Genomic DNA, 17,623 nt, shown 5'->3' with positions numbered 1-17,623 from the left:
CAGAAGAAGCAGTGCATGATCCAAAAGCCCGTCGAGCGCACACATTAAATTTATTGTATGCAAATCCAAAGATTCAATCTGCGTTAGCGATACGTATTTTAGTTAATAGCACTAATTCTTGAGAATTATTTTCCTTTAATTGGGAGCTTTTTTTTCGTACTGTTGAAAATATTTTGCTTCATTCTTTTCTCTAGAGATATTTAATAAGCTTCACTTTCATTTCCTTGTTAAAATTTCATTAACGTAACGCTTCTAGCAATTGAGCATTAAAAACATCAAAGGAACGCCGTGCGGCAGCGGTTCGGCATGGCGCTCCGCAGTCGCCGACCGAGCGGCCCGCTGACACCTGTTTCCCCACGGATTCGCCCGAGCGTTTCCGACTCAGCACGAAGCAGCGTCCAGTCGGCTGCGAGCGCGCTTGTTGGGTAGTCTTGTCGCAACTAGCGTGCGGTTAGGTTGTGCTGTCGGATCCGTCTGTGACGTGTGTGTTTGTGCGAGTGTTTTGTTCCGTTTGTCAACGACGATGCTGAGGCTGCTGCTCCGGGACAGTGCATCACTACGGCGCCTCCGCTATGACTGAGGGGTAAGTGCTGATGATGATTACGAGCGGCAACTGGAGCCGTGAAAAGGTGCGCGGTACCTGTAAGACACTTGATGGCTCAAGCTTCTCTGGAGACCACGGGACCGCTGGTCTTGCTGTAGGGAGCTAGGTCTATTCGGAATCTTGTAGGTGTTCTGGACGACACTCGGGAAGTTGATTTGCTCTAGAAAAGTATTTCCGACTTTTCGTAGATTCCTGTTTGCTGAATCGCTCCCGGAAATCGTGTGATGTCTCAGCGTCTTCTTGTACATGAAAGAAAAGACAATACGATTGTTTACCCGATAGTGTGATCCGTTCTGGTGGCGTAACAAAAGGTGACGAACGCTGTGTTAACGTTTCCGTTATGAATTCGCGATAATTTAGTGTGTTGAGCATAGGGCTGTGCATTAATTTTGTCGTCTGATCTAGTAGGTACGCTGATTCAAATGATTGTGCCGGATAAAGAAACTTTAGAAGCACTTTAAACGTAAGGAAAACGAATTGACGGGCGTAAACACAGAGCTGTGAAGCTGTGTGATTTATGCACATGGAAGACAGAGAGATTTGTGGCTTTGTAAGAGAACTCAAAGACAAGTTGTTCCTACCATTATCTGAATGCGAGGTCGTTGTTTACTAACGCCAAAAGATATTGACCTATATTCGCCTTGCTGGAACGGAATGTTTCTACTCTTCGTATTGGGTCTTAAGCCGTGTTGAACGTTCGTGCCATTTCAAAACTTCGTGCCGAAACGGCGTTATTCTTCTGAATGAGATGAATAAATGACGCGTTGGAGTGTAGAGTTGGTAACGAATACTTGTTTAGATGAGTGCTTGACAGGTGAAATCTTTTGATTTTTCGTAATAGGTTGTAAATGTGGTTCAGGGACATCGCAATAAAGTTTTATCAACGTGGTATTTCGACGTAAATTGTCGGCTTGACATTCCGGAGACACGTTTTGTTTTTTAATCCACTTGCTGCTACGCGATGGATTTTAAATATTGTTTACTTTTGTTGGATGTCTGAGCGTATGCGCAGCCTGTAACAGTATCCAGAGTTGTGCAATGAGCTTATTGTGTAAACGTATAAACCGCCGATTACGCAACTGAATTCAATTTTCGTGAGCATAGAAAAAGTGCATGTTGCCAGTGTGTAGTAAATTACTGGCGTGTATTTCAAGGGTGACCGTGGTTCTGTGCAGAGTCTGTGATACGTATTTATTGATTTACGAAAATGATGTATTTCTGTCAATGAAAATATTTGTAGTAATCATAAAACTATACGGTTAGACGAGTGATGCTGTAGGGTTTACCATGTCCTCGCAGGTACACCATTGTTTTCGGAGCTCAGCACTGGCCCCGACATTTTCCCCGTAGGTGTATTTCATTGTGGCTGCTGAGGTGGCGGGTGGCGGCAGCAGCAGGTGTCTGAGTGCTCCCTGCCCTGTGCCGTGTTCTCCGCGCGGTCCCTCAGGCTCGGACGGACGGACGTCCTTGCGCGGCCTAGCGCCACACGGCACGCCCAGCCGCCCACGCACTCGGGTCGCCCGGGGTGGCGTAGGCTGGCCTCGCTGCGCTACCTGCCCTGCGAGCGAGCAAAGTTATTCAGCTTCATTTCAGGCGGGAGGACTGTACGGAAATGCGTCAGTCGCACACATCCGCAGTGTAGAAGCCACAATGTACAGTGTATGGTGAAGGGGATGAAGTGCACTTCGCTGTCGCCGCCTCTTACGTTGCGTGCTGAAGTTGGCAAATCCTTTGACATTGATCGTTGTCAATCGGGTAATACTAGACGGTAGCCAATGAGCATCACTGAATCTAATGATTTCTTTCATCTACGTCTATACCCTGCGAACTAGTGTGAAGTGAATGGCACAGGGTATGTCCCACTGTACCAATTATTAGGGCTTTTTTCCGTTCGATTCACGTATGGAGCGCGGGAATAATGATTGTTTAATGCCTTCGTGCGTGCTGTAATTAATACACGCTATCGCTCATTAATTTCAATACACCCTGGTATTTCAGATTTACAGCACAAATCAAACGTTATTTCTCGCAAAATACAATTATATTAACTTCCACTATATAATACAATCACAATAATATCTTACTTTCATCAAAGAATCCTCGTTTGGGTTTAATGACTGCCTCACAAACTCGAGGCATACGGTAAATCATTTTTGTAGGTATCGTGAATCTATGAGATTCCGCACATCCTTAACAAAATTCCAGAGATGTTCGTTGCTGGATATATTAACTTCCCTAATACGTCTGTCCACTTCATCCCAGACCATTTCAATGGGGTTACAATCGGGACTTTCGGACGGCGGTACCAAACCATTCAGTACTTTCTATTTTTCCTTTAATGCAATGTAGTTCGTACAGTATGCCGACCGATGTTTTGGGTCATTACGCTGTTGTAAGGTGAACCCTTCCCCTATTAAGCGCAATCCACTTCGTACTGCATGATACTGAAGTATGTGGTGGTACTCCTTCCATCCATACGCCTTTCCATACATTTCACAATGTCGTCAACTCTATCTCCGGCAAAACATCCCCAAACCATAATAGAACCTCCACCGTGTTTAACTGTAGGTAGAAAACACTGTTGGTCTTCTTTCCCCTGCAAATCGGCGAACGAATATTCTCCTTCTGGTTCCAAAAATCTCGAACTTCGATTCATCCGTGAATAACACGTTCGTCCACTCATTCGATGCCCAGTTACGATGTTTTCTAGTCCAGTCAAGTCTCTTCTGTTTATTTATGTGCCTTAGAAGGAGTTTTCTTGCTGTGACACATCGTTTCAAGACGGCTTCAGTCAGTCTCCTTTTACTGTTGCAACAGATATTGTTATCTTGTTCATTTTTACCAGTTCTGCACGAATTTGGGGCGCTGTTTTGAATCTATTTCTCTTACTGATACTTCTGATATATTTATCATCACTTTTAGTTGTTTTACGAGATCGTTCTGGTCGCGGAATGTCCTCATTACTACGTGTTCTCTTCTGGCAGTGAATGGTGTATTGCACTCCGCCCATAGACACACTACACAGTTTCGCAATTTGGCGAATAGATAAACCTGCTTGGCTAAGTGCTACAATTGCAGCACGTTTTTCTATGGGTATCTCCACTCGAGGAGCCGTGCTAGCGTTGAGCACATTTAAATGTCACGAAGGAACTGACTTGCTGAAACCACATGTTATGTATCGTAACAATGCTTGCCGTTCGCTGCGGACATCACATCACTACAAAGAACATCACAGGTGGACCAAATGCGGCGTCCGTTGGCAATAAGGTGAACAAACATAACAGATAGGTGCATAACGTTTATGTACACAACATTTTTTGTTGGATACTATTGTATCTCGATTACCACAAACAAAAATCACGAAATGTGTAAAACTGTTGTACTGTTCCTTTCTACCTCAACCGTACCCACGGTATTAAACCTTATATACGGAGAACTAGACGTCATTTATTGGGAGTATTGAAATTAATGAGCGGTAGTGTAATCTTATTCGCACGATCCCTGTGTGAGCGAGACGTTGGGGTTTCTTGAAATTTTGTAAGTAGGCTTTCTGGGGATAGTTTACGTCTATCTTGAAGAGTCTCCCACTTCAGTTTTTTCAGCATTTTTGTGACACTCTCCCACGGGTCAAACGATCCTGGGACCTAGCGTGCTGCCATTCAACATCCTCTGTAAGTCCCATTTGGTGGGAACGGGTAACACGAGTGATTTGTAAGTAGCCTCCTTTTGTAGACTGTTTACGTTTCCCTAATATTCTGTGAATAAACCGAAGTCTACCACCTGCTTTACCCACTACAGAGGCTATGTATTCATTCCATTTCAAATCCCTGCATATTGTTACACGCAGGTATCCGTATGAGTTTACAGACTCCAATTGTGACTCGCTAATATTCACAGGATACTACGTTTTTTCGTTTTGTGAAGTGTACAGTCTTACATTTCTGAACATTTAAACCAAGCTACAATCTTTGCATCACTTAGAAATCTTATCAGGATCTGACTAAATACTTATAGCAGCTTCTTTCAGAGACCGCTGCACTATAGACAACTGGATCCTCTGCAAAAAGTCTAAAGTTACTATTAAATTGTCCACAAGGTCATTAATAAACGTGAACAGCAAGGCTCCTAACACACTTCTTTCTGGCACATCCGAAGTTCCTTCTGCATCTGTCGATGACTATCCATCCAAGATTACATGCTGCATCTTACTACCAAAAAATGCTCAATCCCGTTACGAATTTCACTTGATACCCCATATGGTCGCACTTTGGACAAAAAAGCGTAGATGTGGTACGGGATTAAATGCTTCTCGGTAATGTAAAGGATACTGGACGGTGGTTTTGGTGAGCACTTCCATACTTCAAGTAGACGAATGTGTGATCTGTGCTTCGTTTCAACTGCTGCGCACGTTTTTTTGTTCGAAGCATCTACAATAGATTATATTCAGAAGAAGGGTTAATTCAGCCGCAAATTCAGTACAGAATCTGATAGGAATTCCATCTGACCCTGGAGCTTTGTTCAGTCGTTACGCAACGTGTCACCTGCACGCAAGGCAACAGCCGTCGACATTTATAAGCGCGTTTTTACCGGCGAAGAGTTCTAAAATAATGTACCACCTTCACATAGGCGATCAGATTCAAACGCAAATGCTTCTTTATTACATTTCCTTTCTCTTTCTTATCTCTTATGGTATATTTTGGGGCTCATCTGTGCAGTCACCAAGAGTCTAAATCTTAGTTGTTTGATGTGCCTTCAGTAGATGACGTTCCAATGCCACACAGTGAACTTTCTCGATGGTTTCTTTTCTTTTTGCAGTTTTCGCACGTTCTTCAATTGAATTGTTTTCAAAAGCATTACAGCACGTTTTATTCCAGTTACTGATTTGTTTACTGTAAAATGAAGTGACATGAACCTTCATCATGTCTTAGCCAGATTCCATCCCAATAATGCATCCAGATCCAACCATGTTCCGATGGCTATTCCAGTTTATGCATTTGAACGAAACATGTACAACACTAAAAAACCATACGAACACAGTTATGCACAGTTATTAAGAATGGATTCTTCCATTTCTTCTTGGTAGAACAGTTTCATGCTAAATGGTGCAAATGAAAAAAATTGTTCTGTTTCAATAATATTTATTGCAAACTGGTTTTCAGTCTAACAGTTCATCAAGTAATATTACCTGAGATGGATTAATAAGGTGAAAACCCTTTTTAACAAATAAATATTATAGGAACGAAACATAATTTGCTTTTCGCCCTTTGAAGAAAATTATTCTGAAGGTCCGCGTCGTTTGCATTATTACTCACGATGTACCATGTCACATCAGAGTCAGACTTGTAATTTTTTTTACCATAACCTCCTAATTACAGAAACTAGATCGTTAGACACACAAGGTTTTCCGTTTCTTAATGAGCCCAGTGTGTCTTATCGCCTATTCTCCTGCGGTAAATACTTCTAGAGCCTTTGTTGCGGTACGCGTTGGAAATCTAAATAATAGAGCGTTCTTGTGCGCTTTGTCGAATGTCCTTCAATGCTCTCATGCCAATGAAATAAAATCCTCAAACGTGGGCCACAAGAGTATCTTGTGAGATTACCTTCCACATACCGGGTCCCCCTTCGCTGAATGCGTTTCATGTACGACATCGCAATATCCACTTTCCTTCGGATTGTTTAAGACGTGATAGCTGTCGTATGACTAATGGATGAAATTATTTAGGCTCTGTTGAGTTTTTCACACTTCGTCTGCCACTTATTTGAGAAATCCACTGGCCAGGTTCACAGATTACTATAATGTAGTTTTCTAACGTTCGTATTCCTAATTTCTAATCTTGGATGTATATTCCAATTGAAAGGCAAATGGGACTATGTCATAGGAAGAAGCCCAAATGTTATTTTCTTAGAAGTAGATTATAAGGGTGTAAACTGTGCGACGATCAATTCCTGAGACCTAATGCAGTCATGGTGTTGTGTTTGTTCCCAAGATTCGCCTCGACGCCTGCAGAATTTATTATTAGACGCTAAGAGAGATGTAATATTCATGAAAGTTTAGCATGGCGCAGACCTTAAAAGTTGTTATAAATCTTTATATATATATATATATATATATATATATATATATATATATATATATATATATGTGTGTGTGTGTGTGTGTGTGTGTGTGTGTGTGTGTGTGTGTGTGTGTATATATATATGTGTGTATATAATCGTTATTATTAATTTAGCGCTCATAGAATGATGATAAATCACTGTTTGCAATCACTTTATAAGCCGTGCGCATCCCAGCAACAGTGTGTGCCTTCATTATATGTTTTTTAAGACAAATTGCACTTCTGAACATTGTTTTCTTGGACCTAAATGCTATCGATAAATTTTGTGGCCATGACGTCTTACCCGGTACCGCTACAAGTAGAAGCATTGTCCATGTTGTAAATTACCCATCTTACTCACATTCTCCATTTTTCTTCATTTCATTTACTATAATTCCTCCTTTTTTTTAAAAAAACACTATCTATAATCACAACTGCTTAACTCACCTACTTAATATCACTCTTATCGTATCTGTTTGTAACTTAGGACACAAGTAGATTTTGCAGTGATGAGGACATAGAAGCGTGTGCTTGTGAATTAATGCTGAAAAACAGTTCACTTTTAATTGTAACAGTGTATAGATCCCCACTGGGAAATTTTGGATTATTTATGAAGAACCAGGATTCCTTACTGCGCTGTCTGTCTGACATCAGCAAGCAGTTAATAGTCTGTAGTGACTTCAGTGTAGATTTTCTAAAGGATTCTGATAGGAAAAATTGTCTGGAAACTTTATTTGGATCCTGCAAATTGCTCTCAGTAGTTAACATCCCAACACGGGTGGATAAAGACAGTAGGTCCCTAATTGATAATGAGTTCTTTGATGAGGCACAAAGCAAGAAAATAACTGTTTATCCAGTAACAGATGCTCTCTCTGATCATGATGCACAGTTGGTTAGGATAAATGACATAGTGCCTTAGAGTGTGGATACACCTAGTGGAAGTCAGTCGGAACCATTAATGACAACAGGGCAAGTGATTTTAAGAGTAGTTTACAAGAAACAACCTGGGATGAAATTTATAAAGAACCAAATGCTGATATAAAATTCAATCTGTTCCTTGATAAATTAATACCAGTATTTGAAAATGGCTTTCTGCATAAGCTAATCAGAAGGGACATTAAACAGCCACATAGAAAACCATGGATCACTAATGGGATTGAAGTATCTTGTGAAAGGAAAAGGGAAATGTATCTTTTGGCAAGAACAAGCAGAGACCCTGCTTTAGTTGCGCACTACAAAAACTACTCAAAATTACTAACAAAGGTTATTAAATAATCAAGACTTACGCACATAATGTCAGAAATCAGTACGTCTGACAACAGAGCTTAGGCAATATGGAATATAGTGAAGCAAGAGACAGGATAACTAACCACACTTGAATGGAAGGGTTATAAATGACAAGTAAAAGGCAGCAAATGTATTTAATAATCATTTCTTAAACATAGTAAAAAGCACAGGGACCAGTAGTTCAAGAGAAAGATCACACCAGTATATTGAAGAAGTAACTCCCACAAAATTACATCATATGAATGTACCACCAACTTCACCTTCTGAAATTAAGAGGCTTATACATTCTCTCAAGAGTAAAAGCTCTCCTGGTTTTAGTGGTGTTTCCAATTGAGTAATAAAGATTTGTTCCCATATAATAAGTCCGGTATTGTCCGAAATACGTAATGGATCTTTAACTCAAGGCATTATTCCAGAGAGGCTAAAACATGCCATTGTTAAAGCCCTCTTTAAGAAAGATGACGAGAGAGACGTCAGTAACAACCGATCTATTTCACTGGTGACATCATTTTCCAAAATTTTTGAGAAGGTGATATATTCTAGAATAGTGTCTCACCTTAGTAACAAAAATATCCTCAGAAAAATCACAGTTTGGGTTTCAGAAGGGTTTCTCTACTGAGAACGCCAGTTACATGTTCACACACCAGATATTACAAACATTAAATGACAAAATAGCATCGGCAGGTATTTTCTGTGACCTATCCAAGGCATTTGATTCTGTGAATCATAATATACTACTAGATAAATTGAAATTTTATGGGATTGATGCTATAGCTAACCAATGGATCATGTCATATCTAATCAAAAGAATGCAGGAAGTTGTACATAGTAGTAATTCAACCAGCATAATCCAGAGACATAATTCTGACTCAGGAGAAATCACCTATGGGCTTCCCCAAGGCTCAATCTCAGGTCCAGTACTGTTTCTCATGTATATAAATGATCTACCATCTAATGTACAACAAGCAGAATTAGTTCTTTTTGCAAATGACACCAGTGTGGTAATCACTCCCAGTATACATACAGAAATGGAACAAAGGTCTCAAAAGTATCATTGACTGGTTTTCTGCGAATGATCTCGTCTTGAACTTCACAAAGACGCATCATATTCAGTTCTGCACCTCCAGGGGTACTGCACCAGTGATAAGTGTAACACATAGTGATGAAATAATACATATGGTAGAAACTTCAAAATTCTGTAGTGTCCATATTGATGAGAAATTAAATTGGAAAAAAAATTGGAACTCCTAAAACAACTTAGTTCAGCCACATTTCCACTTAGAACCATAGCAAATCAGTAGACTGACATATTTTACTTATTTTCATTCAGTAATGTCATATGGAATAGTGTTCTGGGGTAACTCATCTTTAAGAAAGAAGGTCTTCATTGCCCAGAAACGTGCTGTAAGGATAATATGTGTGCTCACCCGCGATCATCTTATAGACATCTCTTTAAGGAGTTGGGCATTCTGACTACGGCTTCACAGTATATTTATTCCCGCGTGAAGTTTGTTGTAAATAATCCAATACAGTTCAAAAGAAACAATGAGGTACATAATTACAATACTAGAGGAAAAATGACATTCATTACTCGAGATTAAGTTTGTCTTTAGCACAGAAACGGGTGCACAACGCTGCAACAAAAAGTTTTGACCACTTACCCAGTGATGTAAGATGTAAAACAGACAGCAATGTAAAATTTGAAAATAAATTGAAAAAGTTGCTCCTTGAGAACTCCTATTCCGCAGAAGAATTTCTATGTTTGTAATGTGTGAAAGTTGGTGGGTAGGAATTGCTAACTCAATATGTATATCTTGTTTTTATTTCGGGGAAAAATAATTATATGCTGATGTTTAAAGGACAAATAGATGTACAAATTAATTTGCAATATGAATGTAAAATAACTCGTTCCACATCATGACGATTTATTGTGCAAATCGATCCATGGAACAACTAATTAACTAACTAACTATTAAAGGCGAGATTATTTTGTTCAGCCACATCTCTGGAATATGTCACGTATATTACAATTGTTGTAATTTGTCTATAGTTCATTAGTTAATGTGTCATATATTTTATCTTAATTAACTTACATCGCATTTACACTGAAGTGCTCGCCCTCGTTTTATTCCTAATCCTTAGATTAACATTTTTCATCTCTGGAAACGGAAATACTCTGTAGATGCTCTGTTTTAAAATCTTCGATCCAACAAAATTTCTCTGCACCACATGCATATATTTTTACCTTATGATGGCGTAACAGCCGAAAATCGGTTCGTGTGACAAATAATAAATACAGTAGAATATTGCACCAGTGTTGTGTCTGTTTCATTCACAATTATCCTACTATATTACTTTGGTACGAGTACCATGGACAGCTCTTGATGTACCTCCTATCGGCTATTTGTATCACTGTTTCCCTCGTATTACGGGCTACGTACTGCTTGAGAAAGAACAATGTTTGTTTTCTTCCAACGATGTATTGTCTGTGCTATAGGGGAAATGTCAGAAAATTTCGGTGTGTGGTTTCAGAAGCAAATACACCGTTCCCGATAACCGCTGACAAATTCTGCAAGCGAGGGTTTGATACTTCACATCGATCCACTATAAATTCCTTGAGAAATCTGCTGTGCCGAAATAATCTACTAAGATTTTCTTTGACTTGTTTGCGTTAAGTGGGGAGAGAAAGTAGCATCCCTAGGACTGTTACTTTCGTAGTTACATCTTCCTCAGGGGTTGACTTCTCGTTGCGAACCCTTTAAGCCCTACCGAGCGAGGTGGCGCAGTGGTTAGCACACAGCACTCGCATTTGGGACGACTACAGTTGAAACCTCATCCGGCCATCCAGATTTGGGTTTTCCGTGATTTCTCTAAACCGCTCCAGGAAAATGCCAGGATGGTTCTTTTGAAGAGGGCACTTCCGATTTCCTTCCCCCTCCTTTCGTAATCCGAGTTTCTCCTCCGACACTAGTGACTGTGCTGTCGACGGGACGTTAAACTTTGTTTCCTTTCTTCAAGCTATAACTCCAGCAGTAAGTTTTAACGCTTCATTTTTCTTGAAAGCACAGACCTGACCGGACGCATTAAGTCGGTACTTTAAACAGCGGGTAATGAGGCAACCACCCGTAGAGAAGATTCCTCTGGAGCAGCAGGTCGCTGGCCGACAGCTGATAGCGTTGCCGCGCGCCCGCCGCCGCCTCGCAAGTCAGTGTTCTGAAGGGTCCGCTCAGCCGTTGGTGCACGCCGTCAACTTTCGCCATGGCTCACGTCTAAAATGAGACTCTGCATGAGGTGGGGTGAGGTCCGACCTGTGAGGGAGAACATGCAGCTCTCGAATTCCATGAGGTGTTGACGCCAAAGGCGATTATCAGATAATTTTCCAATAATGCTCGACTGAAGCTGTCAGTTTGTTTCGAAGAAAGTGTGTGTGTGTGTGTGTGTGTGTGTGTGTGTGTGTGTGTGTGTACACTTAGTTGGTATGCAGATGACGCTGCAGTATGCAGGAAAACATCGTTTAATGACTGTTAGACGATACATGAGGACTTAAACACAATTTCTATTTGACGTGATGAGTGGTAGCTTTCTCTAATTGTAGAAAAATGTAAGTTAACGCAATTGGGTAGGAAAAGCAACCACGTAATATTCGAATACAGTATTAGTTGTGCGCTGACGTAGTAACGTCGATTAAATATCGAGGCGCAACGTTGCAAAGTGGTATGAAATGGGACGAGCGTCCTAAAGCTGGTAGTATGGAAGCCGAAAGGATGGCGATAATTTTAGGAGTGTGAAACTCATCTAAAAGGAGAACACATATACAACACTTGTACGACCAATACCTAGTGCAGCTCGAGTATTTGGAATCCTCGCCTGGTCAGTCTAAAAGAAGACATCGATGCAGTTCAGAGGCGGACTGCTAGATCTGTGTTGCCAGTAGGCTCGATCAACAGGCGAGTATTACGGAGATGCTTCCAGAACTCAAGTGGGAATACATAGATAGAACACGTTCTTTTCGCGAAACACTTGTCACAAGCTGTTGGACTCACTGCTGAGCTTCGTGACCCCATGAACCAAGAGTCTCCGTCCAGGACGGTTGCCAGCTTCTCTTAGAGCCTGCTGAAGACGTTGACCAGACCTCTTGATTTGATCAATCAACCTGCTCGCTGCTCTTACCCTCAGTCTTCCTTCCATGAATATTTTCTCTAGGTTTTCTCCATCTCTTCTCAGAATACGGCCAAATAGAAAGCCTACTGAAAGAAATTTAGAAAACCGACATTATCGGCTGCCGCCAACATAAATTTCGCGTAAGAACCATCAAGAGAAATTAATGCTCGTACGGAGATACATAGAGTGATTTTTCCCTTGTTCCACTTGCGAGTGAGACCCAAGGGATTGACAAGTAGTTGTACAAGGTATCCACCGCCACCACCAAATAATGGCTTGCACAGTATGTATGTAAATAATTAATAGCGAAAGCTCACAGGCGTGAAACTATACTGTGATAGATGCCAAAACGTTCCAGTAAAAAGAGGTCTGCAGAGGTATCGTTTGTGAGATAATTGCGAATGCGCTGTTACGAAACGCCACTGATGTCAGCATAAAATATTGTCGTAGCCAATACAAATACATTTGAAGTGCAGATTTTTGGATTAAGTTTGCTTTTAATTAGTTTCTCTTTTCATCTACGACCGGACGGCTGTTGTGTTTCCACTGCTCTCAAGCATGTCCGTTCTTGAAATGATGCGTCCTTTCTCATCTGCAGCGACTCCTTGAGCAGTTAGCAAGCTCTCGCCCAGTGCTAACCTCGCCAACCATTGGTCATTGCTGTCCAGGATTCCCTGTATTCTCTTGGACAGTGTGGACGCTCAGCGACCTTCGTCCGGACCTTGGGCCACGTAGAGATCCCGGGGAATGAACTCGCTGATAGCCTGGCCAAACTGGACACCAGTGAACCGACTCTTCAGATCGGTATTCCGGAAACAGACGTCTGATCGGCATTACGCCGACAAGTTTTAGGTCCCTGGAAAACGGAGTGGCTCACTATGACTTCACCAAACTAACTACGGGTGATAAAGGAAATTACGAATCTGAAGAGGTCCTCCATGCAGGCCTCTCCAGGACTCTACCTTCCCTTGCCGTCTTCGCATCGACCATACTTGGCTGACACTGGTCGTTTCCTCCGTAGTGAGGACCCACTCCTCTGTCGTTGTGGCGCCCCTTTGACGGCGGTCCACATTTTGCTGGACTGTCCCAGTCTAGCCGCCGTGCGGAGGACTCGTAATACCGTTGACTCGCTACGCCCGCTTTTAGGTGTCGACTCCCCCGCGGGACTTTGTTTTACGTTTTATTAGTGAAGCTGGCTTTTAGCATTCTCTTTAAGGAAGGGCCATTTAACCATATCGGCGCATTGAGGGATTGGCAGAATATCTGTTGCCTCCTCTGCACAGACCGAGCTACAATTGTCTGGGCTTAGTGGTCCTCACCCTACCTGCTCTTTTAATCTTCTCCCTCCACCCTCAGTTAGACTTGGTCGTCATTTGTCTCCCTGTGCTGGTCTTGCCCTGTCCGTGTTCCAAGGCAATTTCGGAGTATCTCTGGTGAGCGGCGGGGGCTTCCGGCTGCTCCCTAGATGGTGCACAGTGCTTGCCTTTCTTCCTCTATCTGGCATTCTTCTTTTTGTCCCGTATCTTAGCTTCGTTGACATTGGTAGACTTTGGGAGTTTCTTCCCCTGGGTTTTGCGCGGTAGGCTATCATTAATCTACCGTCACATATTCTGTTCGAGGACAAAGGGTCTGATGGCCTATCAGTTTGCTCCCTTTGAGCATCCAACCAACGAACCAATCATCTACTGCCGGTGGTTGGGAGATGTGGTACATGCATGATAGGGCACCGATACTTTTTGCTGCTGATGTAAAAAGAAATCTCACGCTTCGATATGATAAAAGATGGGTGGATAGAGCAATTTGTGTAGCTTGGGATTTTTTCCATATGATCTCAGTCCACTGTTTTTTTTCTGACAGGATAATCTCAGACGAGAAGACTCACGTTGATACGGTTGCAGAACTACTGCAGCAAGCTGCACAGTCTTGCAAAGATTTACGAAATGATCCAGCAATATTGGAATAAATTCGTAACACATTGAAGAAACCAGTGCATGGTTCCATCCAAATACAAGGACAACGCGTGAAGCACGTCCTTCAACGCGTGCGAATGTAAATTGTAACATGTAATACGCTCAAGAAGTGCTGTACTTCTTGCTACGGTAGGTCATGGCTGACATGAGTCAAATTAGACAAGGCTTAATCGAAAAGTGTACATTTCAAGCATATTTTCACTAACAAGGTCAACGGAAATCGTTGTAACAGAGGTTCGGCTAACCACAATGACTTCAGCGATAAGTTTTTAAGCCTTAGCGGCCAACACGCAGTAGTGATTTTTGCAGATAAAAACTTCGTGGCGTACAGGTGTTCGATTCCGGTTCGCTACCTTCTGCTCTCAATGCGCTAGCAACTGGGCTTCCCCAGCACACCTAACAATCCTACTCAAAGGATGCTAGTACAGCACATAGTGTTTTCTGTGGATTTCGACAGGTAATGAAGGCATCCAGTGGCATGTTCAAGCTTTCGTGAAGCATGCTCGGATAGCTCAGTTAGGAGCACACTACCCACGAAAGGTAGGGTTCAGAATACTATTCGCAATCCAGCACAGTTTTAACTAGACACGCAATCGTAATCCAAGCACATACTCCGCTAAGGAGTGAAAAAAAACATCACTTCTACTGGATCGCCAATAGTAGAGACTTCCAGTCGTGCTTCGTGCTTCGAGCAGAATGCGAGTGCCGGAGGCAGCGCGAGTGAGCAGGCTCTAGATAAGTGGCTGGCCAGGAGGCCTTGGCGGCTGCTTGATAAGGAGGCCCATGTACAAAGCTGCCCTCCCGCCTGACCGTAGCGCAGGCGTGCGAAGCGGGTGACCTTCACGCGAAAACTCGTGCTACTGCTGATACTAAAAAATCTGTTTTATTTTGATGTCTTCCATTTAAACATTTGGTACATCCGAAGTACACTTAACATTATTTTTCATGTTTTCGAAAATTACACAGTTGCACAGAAGAGAAACACACGAACTGGCTCAGATTGTCGTGTAACCAGCGCAATGACGGCGTTGGCTTATCCTGCCATACGATACTGTCCAGAGGTTTCGTCGTGTGAATCTGTACTTATTAATGAAAGGGCATTCATAGACAAATTTCAGTTAGTAATAACAACAGTAACCCCTCTACCCTCCAATTCTTTAAAGAATCGTTCTCCAATGGATAAAAACAGCTTCAAACGTTTCATGAATTTACAAATGAGATAATATGTTAAAAATATGACGTTAAGCGTTTAAGCAAGAAAAAGTTTAGAAAAGGTTTGAAATTATATGTAAAATTTGTTGGAAGTTGCTAAGTATTCTCCTTCTCAAATACTGGACGAATATCGCGAAACTGGGCAGTGTGTGTAACGGATATGATACGTGAATCGGGATGGCAATCATTGAAACAAAGCCATTTGTCGTTTCATTAGATCTTCTCATGAAATTTTAATCACCAACTTTCTCTTTCGAATGCGAAAATATTTTGTTGGCGCCCTAGGGAGAAATGATGATTGCAATAAAGTAAGAAAAATCGGAGCTCGCACGGAAAGCTTAAGCGTTCGTTTTTCCCGAGCACTTGTCGAGAGCGGAACGGTAAAGAAATAGCTAGTAAGTGGTTCGAGGAACCATCTGCCAGGCACTTGATCGTGAGTTGCAGAGTAATGAAGCAGATGTAACATATAATCTGTGTAATTTGCGTGCCCTGAGTTACGCTGCCTTCAGATATATACACAGTTTCTAACTTAAACCGCTTCACTCAGTGTGTTAAAGCTATAACCTAAGATTATACCTCTTACGCATTTGATTATAACAGCAGTTTATTTTTTAAACTCAGTCATTAATTATTTGAAATAGTGATTTCTAATTTTGTGGCCCCTGGAAACCGTTAGGCAGACGGGCTGCAACTGGGGCCGGGTGAAGGTTTCAGGCATTTACTAATATACATTCCAAGGCAGTTTAGTGGAAGTTCAGTAGTAATGGCACTTATAAGGTGGTTCTTAAAATACCTATGATTTTGGTGCGGCGAACACAAATATTTGGTTATTTGCAGTTCACGTCGCATGTTATTTAAATTTTAATAAAACACACAGATACAGCATACCTAAGAAAGCAACATGTGTAACAGTACATCACGGATAATGCCTCCTCTCTTCCAGAAGTCGTAACTACATCTACACGTCACTCTGAAAGCCACCCCACTGTGTGGAGGGGGATATGCTACCCCTAACTGATCCCCCTATCTCTGTTCCGCTCCAAAGTGGCACGTGGGAAGAATGATTGCCGGTAAGCCTCTGTATTGGCTCTAATTTTCCATATTTTCTCGTCGTAATCTTTTCGAGAGATGCACATGGAAGGAAGTAATATGTTGTCCCACTCTTCCCGGAAAGTGCTGTCTCAAAATGTCAATAGTAAGCCTCTCCGTGTGACGCACACCACCTCTCTTGCGGCGTCTGTCAGCGGAGTTTGTTGAGCATCTCTGTAACGCTCTCGCACCGACTAAACGATCCCGTGACGAAACGCGCCATTCTTCGTTGGATTTTCTCCCTCCCTCCCTCCCTTCCCCCCCCCCCCCCCCCCGCCCCCCAATCACTCCTATCTGGTAAGGTTCTCAGACTGACGAACAATATTCAAGAATCGGCCAGACAAGCGCCTTGTAATTGTAAGCTACTTCCTTCGTGGATGCGTTACATTTCCTTAAAATTCGTCCTGTGATCTGTCAGACACTTGTTTTCCTACTATTTGTTTTATGTGGTCATTCCATTTAACGTAGCTCTCCCGGCAGTTAGACGTAGTGTTAGATACTGTTTTCTGCAACTTGTCATCAATAGTATAGTTATACAGTAGTGCATATATTCTCCTATGTACGCGCAATGTGCTACATTTACGTATGTTTAGGATCATGTGCCAGAATCCGCACCATTCATCTCTCTGCAGGTCATTTTGGAACTCGATACTGTCTTCTGACGTTGCTAATTTCTTATAGAAAACCGCGTCATCTGCGAACAGCCTTAAAGATCTTCCGACACTTTCTAACAGATCGTTTACATACATTGTAAAAGTAAAGGTCCTACCACACTTCCGTGGGGTACTCCGGAAATTACCTTTACATCTATGTTCTTCCGTTAAGAGCGACGTGTTGAGTTCAAGTAAATCGTGTATCCAGTCGCAAACGTGGCCCGATACTTGGTAAGCTCGCATTTCTTTCACTAAGCGACAGTGCGAGACGGTGTCAAATGCTTTACTGAAGTCGAGAAACAAGGCATCAACCCGAGGGCCCTTGTTAAACGTTACGGATCACATGGAGAAACAGAGTGGCCTGAGTTTCGCAATATCTCTGTTTGCAGAATCCGTGCTGATTCTTATAGAGGTGATTACCGTGCTTATCGCTGTGGTACTATGACAGTATCTGAGCCCCTTCAACCAATTAACTGGAGACACAAATACATCTCGGAACCAGAATACCCAAGGGCGAGCGCCTCGTACACAGAGACACGAGACGGATGGTGA

At 42.1% G+C, this 17,623-nt stretch overlaps 1 protein-coding gene across 2 annotated transcripts in view; it reads left to right on the top strand.

The window, feature by feature from the left end:
• The first annotated feature begins 439 nt into the window (after positions 1-439).
• LOC124594412 (protein FAM43A) overlaps positions 440-17,623 on the top strand; it is a 623,045-nt gene continuing 605,861 nt past the window's right edge. For both annotated transcript variants that reach the window (XM_047132783.1, XM_047132782.1), the window contains exon 1: positions 440-583. The gene's annotated coding sequence lies outside the window, so the exon portion shown is untranslated. The remainder of the gene's footprint in view (positions 584-17,623) is intronic.

The sequence above is a fragment of the Schistocerca americana genome, chromosome 2 (assembly GCF_021461395.2).
Source record: "Schistocerca americana isolate TAMUIC-IGC-003095 chromosome 2, iqSchAmer2.1, whole genome shotgun sequence".
NCBI classification, from domain to species: Eukaryota; Metazoa; Arthropoda; class Insecta; order Orthoptera; family Acrididae; genus Schistocerca; species Schistocerca americana.
Note: the sequence above shows the minus strand (reverse complement) of the source record. Positions and strands in the feature narration are given on the sequence as shown.